This window comes from Macaca fascicularis, chromosome 6 (assembly GCF_037993035.2).
Source record: "Macaca fascicularis isolate 582-1 chromosome 6, T2T-MFA8v1.1".
In the NCBI taxonomy this organism is placed as follows: Eukaryota; Metazoa; Chordata; class Mammalia; order Primates; family Cercopithecidae; genus Macaca; species Macaca fascicularis.
In genome coordinates, this window is record NC_088380.1 from 105384986 (window position 1) to 105404921 (window position 19936).

General features: G+C 40.3%; 1 long non-coding RNA gene across 4 annotated transcripts in view; it reads left to right on the forward strand.

Moving 5' to 3' along the window:
• Positions 1–1141: 1141 nt before the first annotated feature.
• LOC102121657 (uncharacterized) overlaps positions 1142–19936 on the forward strand; it is a 67013-nt gene continuing 48218 nt past the window's right edge. For 2 of the 4 annotated variants that reach the window (XR_012413987.1, XR_012413990.1), the window contains exons 1-4: positions 1142–1417; positions 5641–5723; positions 6658–6753; positions 10924–11045. This is a non-coding gene — a long non-coding RNA (uncharacterized lncRNA). The remainder of the gene's footprint in view (positions 1418–5640; positions 5724–6657; positions 6754–10923; positions 11046–19936) is intronic. The other 2 variants (XR_012413988.1, XR_012413989.1) reach the window with 2 other exon arrangements.

Genomic DNA, 19936 nt, shown 5'->3' on the forward strand with positions numbered 1-19936 from the left:
TTAACCTTTTCACTAGTGACATAAAAAACTCCAGCCCCCAGCATTGTTGCTTACTTCTGTTATCAGTAGGTATCCTCTTTTGGAGGCAAAGTGAGGCAAGAAACACCTTGAGTTCCCTCAAGTGTACAGCCAGTAGCTTTTATTTTGTCCTCCTGTTAACCCACATGAATTTAATACTCCAACCATGGGATGTTGCTGTTTCATTCAAATGAGATCAGAGTATTAGAAATACCCTAACTGGGCCAGGCACAGTGGCTCATGCCTGTAATCCCCAGCACTTTGAGGGGCCAAGACAGGTAGATTGCCTGATCTCACGGGTTCAAGACCAAACTGGGCAAAGTGGGGAAACTCTGTCACTAGAAAATATATAAGAATTAGCCAGACATGGTGGTGCACACCTATAATCTCAGCTACTTAGGGGGCTGAGGTGTGAGGATCACTTGAGCCCAGGAGGTGGAGGTTGCAGTCATCCATTCAGTTCACACCATTCAGTTCACACCATTGAAGTCCAGCCTGGGCGACAAAGCGAGACCCTGTCTCAAAGAAAAAAAAAAATTTCCTAACTGTTTATAATCCTTACCACAGCTCCTTTGCATCATCCAGAGATGGGCTATATAGCCCACTCAAGGCCTGGTGTTTCCCCTAGACACATCAGAAACAGGATAGGACAATATTTTAACTGAAATGACATATGACAACTCAAAACTATGTATGTGGCCAACTGGGAGCTAGCCTCTTAGAATGATCCAAAAACTGTTTAATTTGGTTAGCACTTTTGATAATTAAATACTGAATGTGAATGCCCTGAGGCAATAGACATGCTTACTCTGATTTGCAAAAGCCAAATACCTCTTCTAGATTCTACGTTTCGCTACTTTATTTTCCTGTCTCTAAACTCCCCAATACACCTTGTAATGTTTACTTTTAGGTGTCAACTTGACTGGATTACTGAATACATAGAAACCTGGTAAAGCATGATTTTGGGGTGTGTCTGTGAGGGTGTTTACAGAAGAGATTAGCATGTGAGTGTGAGTGGACTAGGTGAGGAAGACCCTCCCTCAACATGGGCAGGCACCATCCAATTTGCCAGGGCTGGAGAACAAAAACAGAGGAAAGACAAATATGTCCATCTATTTCCTAGAGCTGGGCTTCATTCTTCCTCTCCTATCCTTGGATATCAGAACTCCAGGACCTCTCCTATCCTTGGATATCAGAACTCCAGGCTCCGGCCTTTGGACTCCAGGACTTAACACCAGCAGCTCCCAGATTCTCAGGCATTCAGCCTCCAACTGAGAGTTACACCATTGGCTTTCCTGATTTTGATGCCTTCAGACTTGGTTTAAGCCATGCTACCAGCATCCCAGAGCCTCCAGTTTGCAGATGGCCCGTTGGGAGACTTCCCACCCTCCATAATTATGTGAGCCAATTCCCTTAATAAATCCCTTCATATGTCTATGTACATATCCTATTATATCTGTCTTTCTGATGACTCTGACTAATACACATTGTCTACATATATTTGTGCAAGTTACCTGTCCCCTACAAGTATGTGGGCTTGCTATTTCCTTTGTAGCCTGCATTAGGCAAAGCAGTCTCCTTCTATTCCTATCCTTGTTTTATTTTGCTTTTTCTTTTTTTAAATTTTTTACTCTTTCTGGCATGTGCCTCTAGATGTGATTCTTTCCATATTTTAAAGTATGCTCAGGCCAGGCACAGTGGCACACACCTGTAATCCCAGCACTTTGGGAGGCCGAGGTGGGTGGATCACCTGAGGTCAGGAGTTCAAAACCAGCCTGACCAACATAGTGAAACATCATCTGTACTAAAAGTACAAAACTAACTGGACGTGGTGGCACATGCCTGTAATCCCAGCTACTTGGGAGGCTGAGGCAGGAGAATCGCTTGAACCCAGGAGGCAGAGATTGTAGTGAGCCAAGATCATGCCATTTCAGTCCAGCCTGGGTGACAAGAGTGAAACTCCATCTCAAAAATAAATAAATAAATAAATAAAAATAAAGTATGCTCAGCTATTAATTGCCCAACAAACTTACCACACTATAATACAGTGATTATAGCTAACATTTTTACAGCTAGTATGTGCTAAACACAATTCTATGTTTTCTACATATGTCAGTGCATGTAATCCTCACAACTAATTTATGGGTAGGTATAATTATTTTTTCTACTTTTTTTTTTTTTTTTTTTTTTTTGAGACGGAGTCTCGCTCTGTCACCCAGGCTGGAGTGCAGTGGCCGGATCTCAGCTCACTGCAAGCTCCGCCTCCCGGGTTCACGCCATTCTCCTGCCTCAGCCTCCCGAGTAGCTGGGACTACAGGCGCCCGCCACCTCGCCCGGCTAGTTTTTTTGTAGTTTTAGTAGAGACGGGGTTTCACTGTGTTCACCAGGATGGTCTCGATCTCCTGACCTCGTGATCCACCCGTCTCGGCCTCCCAAAGTGCTGGGATTACAGGCTTGAGCCACCGCGCCCGGCTATTTTTTCTACTTTTAAGAGAAGAAAAGAGGTTAAGAGACTTGCCCATAGAGAAAGTAGTATTAAAACCCAGATGGTCTGACTCCAAAATCCACCTCTCAATCACTATAGTATATACTGAGCCCTTGATGTCTGCACCACATAATGTCAGTTATTTTCTGTATATACCTTATACATTTTAACAGTACAAATCTTTTCCCAATATCAAGCCAATTCTCTGTTCCCACAGATAAATCAAAGCTCTAATATCAGATTCAGTGTCTCAGGCCCTCTTGCATATCTCCCTCCTGTTTGCCTGCAACCATGCACATTTTCTTTTAAATCCATGCAGTCCCACTGTTGGGACTAACCCAGGGCATGTTTCAGCCTAAGTCTTTTCCTCTTAGGTATATTCTAGGCCATCTTCCACTAAATATGAGTTCAGTAACATGTGAACGGAGGCCACTATGAGCTACTTTAATCCCAGCAGAACCCTAGCTTTCTTTGCTCCAAGTTCTTCCAGCACTGTGCATACAGGGGCTCGTTGAGAAGGATGTTATCTCTGCGGAGTCTCATTCCCTAAATCTCACCTTTCTTCAGTGTTGAAATCACTAAACCTTGGTTAAAGTTGTTCTTCTCAGGCTGATGCAGGCATTCTTTTCTGCAACCCATTTTCCTGTTCCAGGAGGAATTTGCCTATTTTCTCTAGCATTGAATATTACTCCTTCAACCCTGGCTGAGGAATAGGATGAAGAAGAAAATTGACCTTGGAGTGGAGAACACAGAGCAATCCAGCAGTACTTGGTATTTTTAAGTCAGAAGTTTACATGCTGAGGCTCTGTCTTGAGGTCAGCCAGACACCCTAGAACTGAATCCTCGTCTTCACCAAGACAATGGTCTACTTACTGGATCCCATACTTGTGCATTAGCCTTTCTCTTCTTGTGGGGATTTATCCATAAATAGGACAACAGTCCTTAAAGTTTAAGATTCTTTAGTGATCTTACCTCCTAAACCTTAGCTGTGTATGCACTTTGATCAGTTTAACTACACGAGATGTTGGTGATCAGAATTCCAAATTCGGCTTCTTAAAAATTTTTTAAATTTTTTGAGACAAGGTTTTGCTCTGTTGTCCACGCTGGAGTGCAGTGGTGCAATGATCTGGGCTCAAGTGATCCTCCCATCTCTGCCTCCCAAGTAGCTGGGGCTATAGGCACATACCAGCACACTGGACTAATTTTTTATTTTTGTAGAGACAGGGTCTCACTATGTTGCTCAAGCTGGTCTTGAACTCCTGGACTCAACAATCCCACTTCAGCCTCTCAAAACTGCTGGGATTCCAGGCATGAGCCACCGCACCTGGCTAGAATTCCAACTTCTGAGTCATACACTACTAGGTTGGGCTTTGGACTCCAATCCCAATGTACTCTACTCGTGATTCAATCAGGACTTTGTGGGCCCCCAAGGATTTCTCTTATTTATGTCAGAGGCAGACTGAAAGAGTGTTCACCAAGAACTACACCCTAAATTGAGATCTGGAAATCCTATGACTTGAATGGAGTGAGGGGAAAGTAAAGATGAATACAAAGAAAAATGAATCATAGGCATGAAAGGCATTTCTTAAAGAGGCCTAAATCTGAACTCATGTAAAACATAATCTCCTACACTTTCCTAGGGCTGTAGTTGTGTTTTTGGAGTTAGTTTGGGGCACGAAAGCTGTATCAGAAGGATACACAGCATCCAAGCACTATGTCCATCTTACAACATTAGACATATTGGAGACTGGCACTCTAAAAATGCAGACTTGACTGGGTGCGGTGGCTTACGCCTGTAATCCCAGAACTTTTGGAAGCTGGGGCAGGTGTATCACCCGAGGTCAGGAGTTTGAGACTAGCCTGACCAACATGGTGAAACCCCGTCTCTATTAAAAATACAAAAATTAGCTGGGCATGGTGGTATGTGCCTATAGTCCCAGCTAATCAGGAGGCTGAGGCAGGAGAATTGCCTGAACCCGGGAGGCAGAGGTTGCAGTGAGCTGAGATTGCGCCACTGCACTTCAGCATGGGTGACAGAGTGAGATTCCATCTCAAAAAAAAAAAGAAAAGAAAAAAGAAAGAAAGAAAAATGCAGACTTAAGGGATGCTAGGCCACTGCTGACGCTTTAAAGTTGGTCAGACACCCCAAAAGTGTCGCAGTGTCTCCTAGCAAAGAAAAAATTAGGAAGAAGTCCAGGATAACTTCTGAATGCCTTGTAAGATGGGGGTACCAAAACCCCAGACAAACAATATAAGAGAGAAAGTGATGATTTCAGTTTTGGATTGTAGCTGTCTGTAATATTCAGGAATAGATGTCTCGCAGGCGGTTGGATATACTGGTCTGAAATCAAATTACAGAGAGTTCTGGATAGGGATAAAGATTTGTGAGGCAGAAGCAAAAAAGGTAGTAACTGAAAGCTTGAGCTGATCTTTAGATCTTCTGCAACCCTATTACTCTATAATTATTGCTTTTCATGTTGATGACAAATTTTTGCCTACCAGTTTAGTGCATGATGTTTTAAATGCAGAAAAAAGTGCCACTGTTCCTTTGTATCTTCTGTGACATAATGCATTGATTCTGTATTTAACTGTTCTATGTAAGGACACTCTTTTAAAGAATGTTGGCCGGGCGCGGTGGCTCAAGCCTGTAATCCCAGCACTTTGAGAGGCCGAGGCCGGTGGATCACGAGGTCAGGAGATCGAGACCATCCTGGCTAACATGGTGAAACCCCGTCTCTACTAAAAATACAAAAAACTAGCCGGGCGTGGTGGCGGGCGCCTGTAGTCCCAGCTACTCGGAGGCTGAGGCAGGAGAATGGCGTGAACCTGGGAGGCGGAGCTTGCAGTGAGCCGAGATCGCGCCACTGCACTCCAGCCTGGGTGACACAGCGCGAGACTCCATCTCAAAAAAAAAAAAAAAGAATGTTAATTGGTGCAGAAAAGGAAAAGGAGTGGAGTACTGTTATGAAGATTCTGATGTGAAGCTGCTCAGCAGCACCTCTCATTTTCAGGCAGATTTTTTACTTGGACTTTTAATGTCTTTGGTTAGGAATATTTTTCCTAATGGAATTGAGAATATATTCCTCGTAATATTTGAAGTGCCTGTTGAAAAATTAAAATTTCTTAATCCCTTTCAGAGCTACTGTCTTATAATATCTCAAACTAACATTTGAGACTCTCTGGCTTGATAACTATGATTCCACTGAAGATGACTATTGAGGTAATCAACTTTGTAGCAATTCTCAAACTTTAGTATATAAGTCAGTCAGCTGGGTACTTACTAAAAATAGGGATTCACAGCTATTCTCCAGCCCTAGTTTTGATTTAGTAAGTCTAGGAAAAGGCCAACATACTTGCATTTTAATAAACACTTGTATCTGTGATTACCTGATTACACATTGAGAAATATTTATTTCTTAGTATTACCCTAGAAATTCTAGGATAAGTATAGAATAGGGTTTCTTGTAACCTGAGATCCAAATATCCCAAAAGAACCTATGAATAAAATCTAAAGGGTTCACGAACTTGGGTGGGGTAAAATACATCTTTATTTTCAGTAACTCCTAATTAAACCTAACATTAGAAAAATTGTAAATGTAGACAACGTAGCACAGTATTAAGAATAATTCCCCTAACTTTGTCATCAGTAGAAAACACAGAATTTTTTATATTGCATTGGAGTTGCTGCAAATATCTCAAAGTGTTGTTTATAATCATCACTCCTTTAAAATTATGGTAGTTACCAGACTGAGATTTCATTTAATTTAATAAAGAAGCATACATATTACTCTAAAATTACATTTGAAAACATTTTGAAAACTGTGTCTTGATAAAATTGGTTTCTTTCGTAATCCTGCATATTTCTAAAACCATTTACAAATGATTACAAGAATAGTCCATAGGCTTTGCTAAAATATTTAAAGGCTCCATGGCACTAAAAGGTTAAGAATCTTAGTGTAGGAAAGACTAGTTCCTATTGAGACATTAGGGAGGTATATTACTTAATTCCATGGGAAAAAATCATAAATACTTATAGATCAGTTGAGATTTTTGACTCAGTCTCCATTTCCGCTTTCCTGACTAATTTTTCACTCTTCAATATCTCTTCTCATGGACTACACATCTTCTCCGATTTGTTTACTCCTCCTCAACAGTTGAATGGCTCTGTTTTCCATCAATGATGACAGCTTTTAATCATAGATCTCAAGCCCATTATGCACATTAATTAATGTCTGACATCGCTTAATGAGGTAGGTAAAAACTATTACTGTTTCATAGATGGGAAAATCAGGTTGAGGCAAGTTTGGTGACTTGTTCTTAGGTCACCCAAGAAATTGTGGCTTATTTCCAAAATCAATGCTTATTCTCCTTACAGACAAATGATGTGGGTTTTTTGTTTGTTTGTTTATTTGTTTGTTTGTTTTTCACAGTATACCAATCTGTTGCAAAGACAACCTATTTTCCAAAAAAAAAAGATTATTGATACAGGCATGGAAATAATCTTTCTTAAGGCAGAAACATTTGATGGTATCAGTATTTATACTGCTTCAACCTAACAATGTATTGGTTGGGTTTTCTCTGAAAAATAATAGATGTCTTGGTTGGAGGGAAAAAGCCTCAGCTCAAATAAACCATTTAAACCACTATCCATTGTTTTGAATACAATAAAAGTTGATTAAAAAAAAAAGAGAAAAAAACCCACTACCCATTTTGAAATAAAGCAGTTAATTTCTTCTTGTATATAGAAACTCTACCCAGTAAGGGTCGGAGAGGAACAAAGTGAACATTAGTTATCAAAATGCATTGACTTACCTTTTGATCTTAAGACACCACACACAGTCAGTAAGCACTTTTGTCTTTTTGTGGTAACTTTGTTTTCTATGGACTCATGTTGCTTTGATCAATGGTATTTGTGTGCCTCATCTTAATCTAACTTTTTTGTTGTTTGACCAGTTCATCCGGTTTGACAGGCTAATGTGAAAAATTTGAAAATTCTTTGTGATTTGTCTTTTTAAACGGTATTTGCTCTTCTTTTGTTGTTTTGCTAAATCCTCACTTGCCTGGCAAATAAGGCGAACAGAAGGAATATGATTTGGAATAGTTGAATAAATATTTGAGAGAGAAAGGAAAGTTTATTTTTTATAGAAAAATCCAATTAATATATGAGAAAAGAATGAGGAAACTTTAAAATTTCCATTAGACAAACACGATTGTTGCAGGTAAAATATGTGGAAGGATTCCAAAATCAGTGGACAAAAGTTTGAGGAAAAATAAGATATTTGTATAGTCTCAAATTATTTCCCCTAACGTACTTATTAATAATGGGAAAAGAGGGATAATTACATGGAGAAATTTGGCAGATACCACCATGTCTCCCGGTATTTAAAATTAGTAGGCCTTAAATAAATGTATTAACTTTTTTCTCAAGCCATCTCTTCCTGCCTATATTCGATTTTCATTTAAATTATTAACAATTAGCCAATTTCTTGAGCTAAAATTCTCAGAATAACCTTTGACCTTTCCTTCAAGACCTACTGTCCCTTCCTCCTTCCCATAACTATTTGCCAGATTCTCTGTTAGTCACTGAGAGTACTATTGTGAAACAGCAGACACGGCCACTTAATACTCATGGAGTTTACAACTCCGTGGGGAATATACATAAGAAACATAATACATGAATAAAATAATTACAACGTGTAAGAGGTGCCATAAAGAAAATATAGAGGGTAGCATGGTAGACATTTAGTGAGATAAAAATATTGAAGAAGGCTAATTCAGCTAAGCCTTCTGAAGCTGAGACCTGAAAGGTGAGTATGTCAAATGCTGCTGAAAAGTCCAACAATTAACATTAAAATCTTTTGCTCTGAAAAAGACACTGGTGGAAAATGAAGACAAACCTACAGACTGGGAGAAAACATTTAAAGTCACATTTCTGACCAAAAAAACCACCACCACCACCACCAACAAAAACTTGTGTTCAGAATATATAAAGAATGCTCAAAATTCAACAATTAAAAAAGCAAAAAATATACACAAATCAACTCAAAAAGATATGTTGATGGTAAATAAACATATGAAAAGATATGGCACTCATTATGGAAATGCAAAGTATGATCACAGTGAAATGCCCAAAATACCTATGAGAATAGGGAAAAATTCCTGATATTACCAAATGTTGGTGAGGATGTAGATCAACTGGAATCCTAATATTTTGCTGTCACAGCCACTTTGAAAAACAGTTTGACAACCTTGTTGACTTAAGCAGGTTTAATCATTTAAACATTTATGATTTGCCATCATATATTCTATCATATAAGAACATGCTTTTCATAATGCAGCAGTCTGACTCTCAGATATTTACCCAAGATTTATGCAAGGTTATGTTCACATAGAAATCTGTACATGAATGTTCATTGCAGCTTTATTAGTAATTGTCAAAACCTGGAAACAACTCAAACTTGAATAAATGAATTAGCAATTTGTGGTGTATCTATACATTGGAATTCTTAGCAATAAAAGTTGGGAAATATGGATTCATGTAGCAACATGAATGAATCTCAAATATATTTTGTGAAAGTGAAAGAAGATAGAAGCAAAACATTTATATTGTATGATTTCACTTATTTAACATTCTAGAGAAGGCAAAAATATTAAGATGGGAGACAAATCAGTGGTTGCCAGGAGTAGGGTAGAGATGGAGGCTCACCATAAAGAGGCAGCAGGAAGGAATTTGGGGAGTGATGAAACTTTTTTTTTTTTTTTTGAGATGGAGTCTTGCTCTGTTTCCTAGGCTGGAGTACAGCAGCATGATCTCAGTTCGCTGCAACCTCTGCCCTCCTGGATTCAAGCGATTCTCCTGTCTCAGCCTCCTGAGCAGCTGGGATTACAGGTGCAGGCCACCACTCCCAGCTAATTTTTGTAGACATGGGGTTTCACCAAGTTGGCCAGGCTGGTCTTGAACTTCAGACCTTAGGTGATCTGCCCGTCTTGGCCTCCTAAAGTGCTGGGATTACAGGTGAGAGCCACTGTGCCTAGCCTGATGAAACTGTTTTGTATATGACTGTGATGATGTTCTATGAATGTGTCAAAATACATAGAAATATAAATTATAATAAGTGAATTTATGAAAATTTTAAATCTGTAAATTTTTTTTAAAGTTAAGCAAAATAAGAATTGAGAAAAGATTTTTTGAGTTTTTCGTTATGCATTTCATTGGTGACTGAGCAGTTTTGATGAAGTGGGGCTCATTGAATCCAAATTGCATTATGTTTAAGAGGAAGTTAAGTGAGTAAATGGAAACATGTAGTGTGGACTTTTCTAGAAGTTTGACTATAAAGGGGAGAAGGGAGTAGATGGATGAGAATGTGAGCTTATAATAAACCTTAATTTTTGGGGATGAGACCAATTAGAAATAAAACTAATAAAAATGTGCAAGACCTCTACTGAGAACATTACAAAATTTAATAGAAGATATAAAATTTCCAAATAAGTAGGTGCATCATGTTCACTGATGAGATGACTTAGTGCTACAAAAATCTAAGTGTTCCCTTAATTAATTTATAAATCCAAACAAACAATCTCAATAAAAATGCTAATAGGATTTGTGTGTGTGTATGTGTGTGTGTGTGTACTTTGCCAAATGGAGTCCAAAATTCATTAGGACAAGCAAATGTATAAGAATGGCCAAAATAATCTTTGACAATATTAGCAATTACTTCATCAGTTTTGAAGACACATTATAAAGCTATATTAATAGAAACACTGTGGAACTGGTGCAGGAATAGACATCCGATTTTGAGATATGAGCAAGGTCGTCTCCTTGAGGAGCAATTCTACAGTTCTACCAGTAGAGTATACTGTTAATTTTCCACTTTGCCTTCCTGAAAGTCACTAGAGGCTGTTTGATAGGTTATCTGTGTACTGGAAAGAGGGCAACATCCAGATTTTTCTGGGATTACTGGGACAGACTTAGAGTTGATGCTAATTCCTGGATAACTCAAATGCTCTTTGGCCAAATAGAGTGGAAATTTATAGACATTAGATGTTATATGGAGCTTTGGTCTAATTTCTTCTCACAGTGGGCCAAGTGGGTCCACACAAAGAACCCTATGGTAATTCTCTTTATTTCTGAATTTGTAGTTCCCAAGAAAACACTTGAAAACTAACAGACTCTTCAAACTGGCTCCATTGCCTGTAGAATGATGGCTAATGTGAAAAGGGCCAAGTAGAAACCACTAGAATTACTCTGACCAACCGAAATGTTAAATCAAAAGCAATAGTGCATCTGTGAGGTCTGTGGAGATTAATGTCACCATGAAAGTCTTGAGGGATGCAAGAGTGTAGATTTAGCTTGTGATGATGGTAGTAGGCTTTTGGAGAGTGATAGAGGGTTTTCATAAAGTTTTTTTTTTTTTTTTTAGATGGAGCCTTGCCCTGTTGCCCAGGCTGGAGTGCCATGGCTTGATATTGGCTGTCTGCAACCTCCGCCTCCCGGGTTCAAGTGATTCTCCTGCCTCAGCCTCCCAAGTAGCTTGGATTACAGGTGAGTGCCACCACACCTGGCTAATTTTTGTATTTTTAGTAGAGATGGGATTTCACCATGTTGGCCAGGCTGGTCTTGAACTCCTGACCTCAAGTGACCCACCTGCCTTGGCCTCCCAAAGTGCTGGGTTTACAGGCATGAGCCACCGTGCCCAGCCAATTTTCATAAACTTAATCAGGTGGTGACAGGAAATGCTGCTGCTTTTATATATGTAGTCTCTTTACTGGATCAAAACAACAAAATCTCTGATACCTAGTATGCAGCTATTGCTCTGGCAAATGCTTTATTCTCTCTATTCCAACCAAGAAGCAATTTGCTGTTGCATTATTAAGACAAAAAAAAAAAAAAAAAATTCACTGTTGCTTTCAGCTCTGTGGCTGTCTGTCATAATCTAGGCTACATAATATATGAAATCATGCTTATAGATCTATTGCAAAACTTTATTAAGACACATTTGTGCTGGGGGAGGAGATAAATCCCATGAAAATGTATTGGGTTCCCAAGGTCCTGGGGTTCGGGATATACTGAGATCTCTCCTCCAAAGTAAAAGTTAACTTGATGTATCTTCCACCCACTAGCATTAAACAAGTGGTTATTTTGTGGACCTCCTTTGGATTTGGAGCCAACATATATCTAATTTGTGTGATTTGCTTTGCCCATTTACTGAGTTTTGAATGGAGCTCAGAGCAAAAGAAGACTCTGAAGCTGGTCCAGGTTACAGTACAAGTTATTTTACCATTTAGGCCATATGAATCAGCAGGTCTGTGACTTTTAGGGCTGTTCCATGGAGCTTCTGGCAAATCCCCATACAAGAATGATAATACATGCTTGTAAGATTTTAAAACAAAGCTATGTAGATATTCATTCACCTTTTTAGAAATGGCATCTTTCTTGCCACTCAGTGCTGGTAGAGATTAAATATCTGACCATGGGACATCAAATGACCAGGCAATCTGAGATGAGTATCATGAACTGGATGTATCTGATCCCAAAAGCTCTAAAGTTGGACATCAACAGCGAAACCCCATTATAAAGTGATAGTGGTAGGAGACTGAGCTCAAAGAGATACTGAATATGTGATTTGCATGAATTGAGGTTTAGGCTCTCATGAAATGTACTGTTATTGCGTTGCTGCCTGTCCTTCAACTCATACTTCTGACCTCATCAGGCGTTCCCCCTGACTGAGGAAGAAAAAAATTCAGGCCTGGTTTACATACGATTCTGAGTGATATGCTGACACAGATGGAAGTGAATTGATGCATAATTATGGCCCAACTCAGAGGTGGTCTGAGATGACAGTAAGGAAATGAAATACTTCTACTGAGCAGGACTTCAAGCAGTATATTGGTCTGCTTGCCCACTCTGCCTGGAAGGAGAGATGGCCAAAAATATGGATCATATTGACAGTCACTAGTGATTGTCACTGGAAATTCAATGACTTGAAAGATACACAATTGGAGGAATGAAGATAAGGAGATCTGGGCAAAAGGTATTTGTGTGTACCTCCAGAATAAGAACAGAATATGAGGATTTGTCTCATGTGAATTCCTACCAAAAGTCACTGACTGAAGAGTCTTGCAGTTACCAGCTAGACAAGAAGACCCATTGTATGCATAACATCCAGCTTCTAGCTTCATCAACAAGTGCTTCATCAAGGGCTTATGAACAAAGTGGCCTTGACAACAGGAATGGAGATTACACATGGGTTCAACAACATGAACTCTCATCAAGGCTAATCAGATTAATGTCACTGCTGAGTGCTTGCCTGGCCAGTAGCCTAGCTGAGCCTCTGAAAGAGCAGGATTCTCCTGGGAGACCAGTTACCAATCTGGTGGCAGGTTGATTTTCTTGACTATACTGTCACTTTGGATAAATTTGGCTTTAAAATTTGTGTTACTTGTCTGAAATGTCTGTCAGCATCACCATCAATTAACCTACGAATATTTCACTCACTATCATGGTATCACACATAATAGTGTTTCTCCAAGTATGACCCATGAAACCATAGGGATCTCCAAGACCCTTTCAGGGGATCTATAAGGCCAGAACAATTTTTAAAACAGAACTAAGACATTACTTGCCATTTTTTGTGTTTACATTTATACTGATAATGCAAAAGCAATGCTGGGTCAAACCTCTGTCTCCTTAGCACAAATCAAGGCAGGGGCACCAAACTGTACTGAGTTCTAAGATTCTTTGCCACTGGGGACTCAGAAAAAAATGTAGTTTCACATCAAGAATATACTGACGAGGTAGTAAAAATGATTACTTACTAATTTTTTTTTTGAGATGGAATCTTGCTGTGTTACCCGGGCTGGACCCGAATTCCTGGGCTCAAGGAATCCTCCTGTCTCAGCTTCCCAAGTAGCTGGGACTACAAGTAAATGCTGCCATGCCCAACTAATTTGATTAAATATTAACTCTTTAGTACATGGCTTCTAAATATGCTGTGTGGCAAATAAGTCATTCATATAGCACTTTTGCTGCATACAAAAATACAGTATTTGTCTTGTGTGATGAAGTTGTGAGCCAAACTAGCTGATTTTTTTCATGGGGCACTATTTTTACTTGAAAGAACAATTGACAGACAAATTAGGATTATTCAGACTTGGATATTTGGCAGACATTTTCTCAAAAATGAATGAAGTAAGCCTGTCATCTCAAGGAAAACAACTGACAGTATTTTGTTATCAATTAAAAAAAAAAATTAAGCTTTCAACTAAAAGTTAGTGTTTTGGAAAACTATCCAGTACTCTGAGCATGAAAACTTCAGAATTAAGATGCTAAAAATATTGTTAGTGTGATATTAGTGATTGTCATTTTATTTTATCGTATCATGAAATGTGTCACTACTTGGAAGGTTTGAATAATTCAGTAATGCAGTATTTTCCAAATGTTCAAAGCATGATGTTACAAAATCATGAATGGTAAAAGGTTCATTTAAAGTGCAAGTTAGGCTAATAGTTTTAATGTAACACAGTATATTGAATAACAAATTTAAATAAAAGGCAAAAGACAAATTGAGAAAACTATTTCAACACATATTAACACTGTCAGAAATAGCACTTTAAATTATTTTAATAAGTATAATAGATCATTAAGTTATTTCTACTTGTTTGGGTATAGAAATGAAATCTTTTTTTTTTAACTATTGTTTGAAAATGTACTGTGTCAAAATTTCTTTTTCATCCCTTAGCACACTCTTGGGCAGATTCCAAAATCTTCTGGTTTTTTATTTTATTTTATTTTATTTTTTGAGTTGGAGTTTCACTCTTGTTTCCCAGGCTGGAGTACAGTGGCAAGATCTGGGCTCACTACAACCTCCACCTTCCAGTTTCAAGCAATTCTCCTGCCTCAGCCTCCTGAGTAGCTAGGATTACAGGCACCTGCCACCATGCCCAGCTAATTTTTGTATTTTTAGTAGAGACGGGGTTTCACCATGTTGGCCAGGCTGGTCTTGAACTCTTGTCCTTGTAATCCCCCCGCCTCGGCCTCCCAAAGTGCTGGGATTACAGGCGTGAGCCACTGCGCCCGGGCTGGTTATTTTTTTAATTAATTGTGCCCTGCATAGTTTCAAACCACCAGGTCATGTCTCCATTCCTAGTACCACCAAAAGCTGAGTTTCTGGCTACTAGGAGTGACTTCAAGAAATGGGTATAGGGATTAGAAAAATGCTACAAAAATAGTTCCTGAATTGCCAAAATAACTAGTCTCTGAATTGTATTATTCTTACTTCTTAACCCTGTACTTTGTATGGAGTGGCAGATGGGGGTGGGAAGAGGCTATAGGGCTATTTTTGTAAACCTTGAGGGTAAGGAAAACTCTCTGTTCACAAATTTGATGGTATTTTTATGTCTTTCTTTAGCATGTAGGTTACTTGGAACCTCTGGACTTCAGCTTTAAGTCTAAACCTAGATTGAAGAGAGTAGAAAAGTCTACCTAACACCCTATTCTGTAAGAAAAATACTAATACAACAATGGAAAAATGACAAAAGATCCTAAGCAGAAAATCCACAAAAATACAAATCACTAATAAACATTTGCCATCTTAGGAAATCCAAAATATTGTTGGACCAGTTGATATGGTTTGACTGTGTCCCCACCCAAATCTCATCTTGAATTCCCACATGTTGTGGGAGGGACCTGGTGGGAGGTAACTGAATCAAGAGTGCAGGTCTTTCCTGTGCTATTCTTGTGATAGTGAGTAAGTCTCATGAGATCTGATGGTTATTATAAGGGGGGGCAGGGTTCCTGCACAAGCTTTCTTTGCCTGCTTCCATCCATGTAAGACGTGACTTGCTACCCCTTGCCTTCCACCATGATTTTGAGGCCTCCCCAGCCACATGGAACTGTGAGCCCAATAAACTTCTTTCTTTTGTAAATTGAGCAGTATTTGGTATGCCTTTATCAGCAGCACGAAAACAGACAAATACACCAGTATAACAATTTTATATGTCATACTGCCATTAAAATTTATAATACCAAGGCCAGGTGTTGTGGCTGACACCTGTAATCCCAGCACTTTGGGAGGCCAAGGTGGCAGATCAACTGAGGTCAGGAGTTCAAGATCAGCCTGGCCAACATGGTGAAATCCCATCTCTACTAAAAATACAAAAATTAGCTGGGTGTGGTGGTGTGCGCCTGTAGTTTCAGTTACCTGGGAGGCTGAGGTGGGAGAATAATTTGAACCTAGGAGGTGGAGGTTGCAGTGAGCTGAGATCATGCATTGCATTCCAGCCTGGGTGACAGAGCAAGAGCCTGTCTCAAAAAAAAAAAAAAAAAGAAAAAAAAAAGAAAGAAAATGTAATATCAAAATGTTTCAAGCTTATGAGTGATAGGTACTTTTCATACACTGCTGATGGATTTCAAATAAGAATAACCAGTTGTGAGGAACAATTTGGGGACCCATATCAAGAACCTGTGTCAATATAAATATATTCATGCTCTTTGACCTACTAATTCCTTTCCCAAAAATTGACTGAAGAAAATAATCTTAGATACTGTATTAGTCAGTTTTGCATTGCTATTAAAAAACCCTGAGATTGGGTAATTTATAAAGAGAAGAGGTTTAATTGATTCACAGTTCTTCAGACCATACAAGAAGCATGATACAAGCATCTGCTTTTGGTGAGCCTCAGGTAGCTTACAATCATGACTGAAGGTGAAGGGGTGGCCACCATCTCACATGGTGACAGTGGGAGCAAGAAAGTAGGAGAGGTACCACATGCTTTTAAACAACCAAATATAAAATTAACTGAACATGGTGGCACATGCCTGTAGTCCCATCTACTTGGGAGGCTGAAACACAAGAATCGCTTGAACCGGAGAGGTGGAGGCTGCAGTGAGTCAAGATTGTGCTACTGCACTCCAGCCTGGGTGACTCCATCTCAGAAACAAACAAACAAAAAACCAGCAATAGTCAAATCTCACGAGAACTCATTCACTATTGTGAGGACAGCACAAAGCTATAAAAGATTAACAACCATGACCCAAACAACTCCATCCAGGCCTGATCTCCAACACTGGGGATTAAATTTTAACCCTCTCGGTGGTGCAAGCCATAAGTCTTGGCAGCCTCCATGTGGTGGACCGAGCTGTATTTGGGGCCCTTTGAGCAGAGATTGGAGCTGGAGTTGCCTAGATGCAGGGAGCAGTGTCCCCAGGCTGCACAGTGTCCCTGTGGCCTGTGGTGGGAGAAGCTGCCTTGAAGGTCTCTGAAATGCCTTCAAGGCCTTTTTTCCATTGTCTTGCAGATTAGCACTTGACTCCCTTTCAGTCTTAGTAATCTCTCTAACAAGTGGTTGCTCGCAGCCACTTGGATTCTTGCCCTGAAAATGGGTTTTTTTTTTTTTCCTACTACATGGTTAGGCTACAAATTTTCCAAACTTTTATGCTCTGCTTCCCCTTCATATTAATATAATTCCCAACTTTAATCCATTTCTTTGCTCCTGCATCTGAACATAGGTTGGTAGAAGCAGTCAGGCCACACTGTGAATGCTTTGTTACTTAGAAATTTTATCTCATGCGTCCATGTGAAGAGACCTCCAAACAGGTTTTGTGTGAACAACAAGGCTGTTTATTTTACCTGGGTGCAGGCAGGCTGAGTCCAAAAAGAGAGTCAGCGAAGGGTGGTGGATTATCATTAGTTCTTGTAAGTTTTGGGATAGGCAGTGGAGTTAGGAGCAATGTTTTGCGGGCTGGGGGTGGATCTCACAAAGTACATTCTCAAGGGTGGAGAGAATTACAAAGAACCTTCTTAAGGGTGGGGGAGATGACAAAGTACATTGATCAGTTAGGGTGGGGAAGAAACCAATCACAATGGTGGAATGTCATCAATTAAGGCTATTTTCACTTCTTTTGTGTATCTTCAGTTGCTTCAGGCCATCTGGATATATGCATGCAGGTCACAAGGGATATGATGGCTTAGCTTGGGCTCAGAGGCATGACATTCCTGTCTTCTTATATTAATAAGAAAAATAAAACAAAATAGTGGTAAAGCATTGGGATGGTGAAAATTGTGGGGGGTTGTATGGAGAGGTAACAGGCAATGTTTCTCAGCGCTGCTTTAAGAGGGATTAGGGGCGATGTGGGAACCTAGAGTGGAAGAGATTAAGCTGAAGGAAGATTTTGGGTTAAGGGGTGATATTGTGAGGTTGTCAGTGTTATGCCCAGACCGTTTATTCCCCGAAGAAGACCACCAGAGTCCAGAGTCAAAGCTAAGCAGCAAGGATCTTTATTACAAGTTCGAACCTGGAACTCTCCCTCGCTCGTGAAACGAGACGGGCAGGAGAGCTCCCCCACTCAGCTCCGAACAATGTTATATAGTCTAAGAAAAGTGGGCATAGAGTTATTATACAAATCAGATATATGATTGGCTAGTGTTTGAACAAGGCGATTTGGCTAACTATGATTGGTTCCTGCCATTTCTGATATTTTGGTTCAAACTTTGAGGCGGGAGAGCAGGTTTATGGCAGCAAGAGTTTATCTTACTTAAACACGTCTTGTGACCTTGCCTCAGAACTTACAAAATCTCTGGTATGTGCAAAACAAAATCTCTGGTACGTGCAGAAAACCAGGTACTCACAGAACTTACGAAATCTCTGGTATGTGCAAAGATTAGAGAGCAGAACAAGGGTGTAGCGGGTGGGGGGTGGGTACACATCTATCTTTGTGTCCTTTCATTTCCCCCTTCTCATAAGCAACTGGATGTCCAATCTTGGATTTCCAGAGTCTTATAATATAGCCTAACTTTCTGGGTGCAGGAGAGGCTGGTGATGGCTACGGAGGACCATTAGTTGGATGGTATCAAACCTTTCTCTGACAAATTGTAAAATTTTATTTACCACACAGGGGCCTATAGTGAATAGAAGTAGTAAAGACATTAGGGGGCCTAAAAGGGGTGCCAGAAGGGAAAACATTGAAGAGCTCCACCAATTGTTAGCGGCTGTAGTGAATTGTTGCTTTTTCATTTCTAAGCTTAGTTCGTGTAGGCGTTGGACTCTTTCCTCAACTAACCCTGACTCATTTATATAGAAACAGCATTCTTCTTTGAGGAACATACAGGTACCTCCTTTCTCAGCCGTGAGTAAGTCTAAGGCTCTGCGGTTTTGAAGGGTGACCTGTGCTAGGGAGGTGAGCTGCCGCTGAAGGGAGGCTAGGGAATAGGCGGAGTCTTCCATAGCAACAGAGAATTGTTGTAACAGCTTGTCGTTTTCTATCATGGAGTGTTGTAGGGCCCCTCCTGCTAACCCCGCTGCGACGACAGAGGTGGTTAAGGATATTCCGGCAATTAGTGGTAGAAAAACTGCTCGTCTATGTCGCGCAGTTTTAGTTGGGGCGGTCCCTGCCCAGCCTATGAACTCTGCCGGGGTTAGCAGTGTCAGTCGGGGAACTAGGGTAACAGGGATACACAACTGTCCGTCAGAGATGCTTTTGGACAGAGTTTTTAACAGAGTCATATTACACCAGAAGAACACACCAGGGGGAGCATATATGGGACTATTAGGGTATGTAGCCGATTGGTTACAGAGGCTGTTGCTAAATGCCGAATAACAATAGGGGTATTTCTCTTGGTATGGGTCACGGTACAGGGCCACATCGGGTATCGTGACTATCGATGAATTAAAACCTGTATAGTTTGTGGGAGGGGAGGATAGAGGAACAGCCGTTAATGGTGGTCTTCCTAGGGTTGCACACATAAAGCAAGAGGACAGGTCGCCTAAACCAGTGAGGTTGGCGAATGCTAGCCCTTCCCGTAATAGAGTTAGCCAGGAGAAGGGCTGCAAGTCTTGTGATAGCTTGGTTTCCTGCCTGTGGATTTGTGTGTGGATTAAGGGTTGAATCTGGACTAGACTTCTCCACAGATATAAATGGCTACTGGGCCAGGTACTAGTTGATGAGTAATATACTCCCCCATGTTGTGGGGTTGTCCACCGAGAGTCCCATGGGTCTCTAATTATCCAAGTGTAAGTGACGGGAGACTCAGTTTTGTAAAAATACCACCCTTGTCGTTCTCTCCAGTATCGGACAGAGTGCGTCTTACAGTAGCTATATGGGCAACCTGCACTCTGGTGCCACCAATAATTTTTACAATTATATTCAGTTTGATCATATTCAAAACAGATCATGGGTATTGCTGGTTGGGCAATCTGGAACCTAGTGAAATTGAGGTAAACTATAGTATTACACCCTGAGGGGGGGCAGTCTGTGCTAGCTAGCAGTTTACCCGCTTGGGGGGTTTCCCCGGGATGAGTTTTGTTCTCATAGAGCCAGAACCTCCAGACATAGGGATTAGATGGCGCAGCAGTGAGGAGAGTCAGATGCATAAGGCATAAAAGCATAGGTAAGCTAGACATGGTTACGGCTATGGGGATGACGGCGCAGGGTTAGCT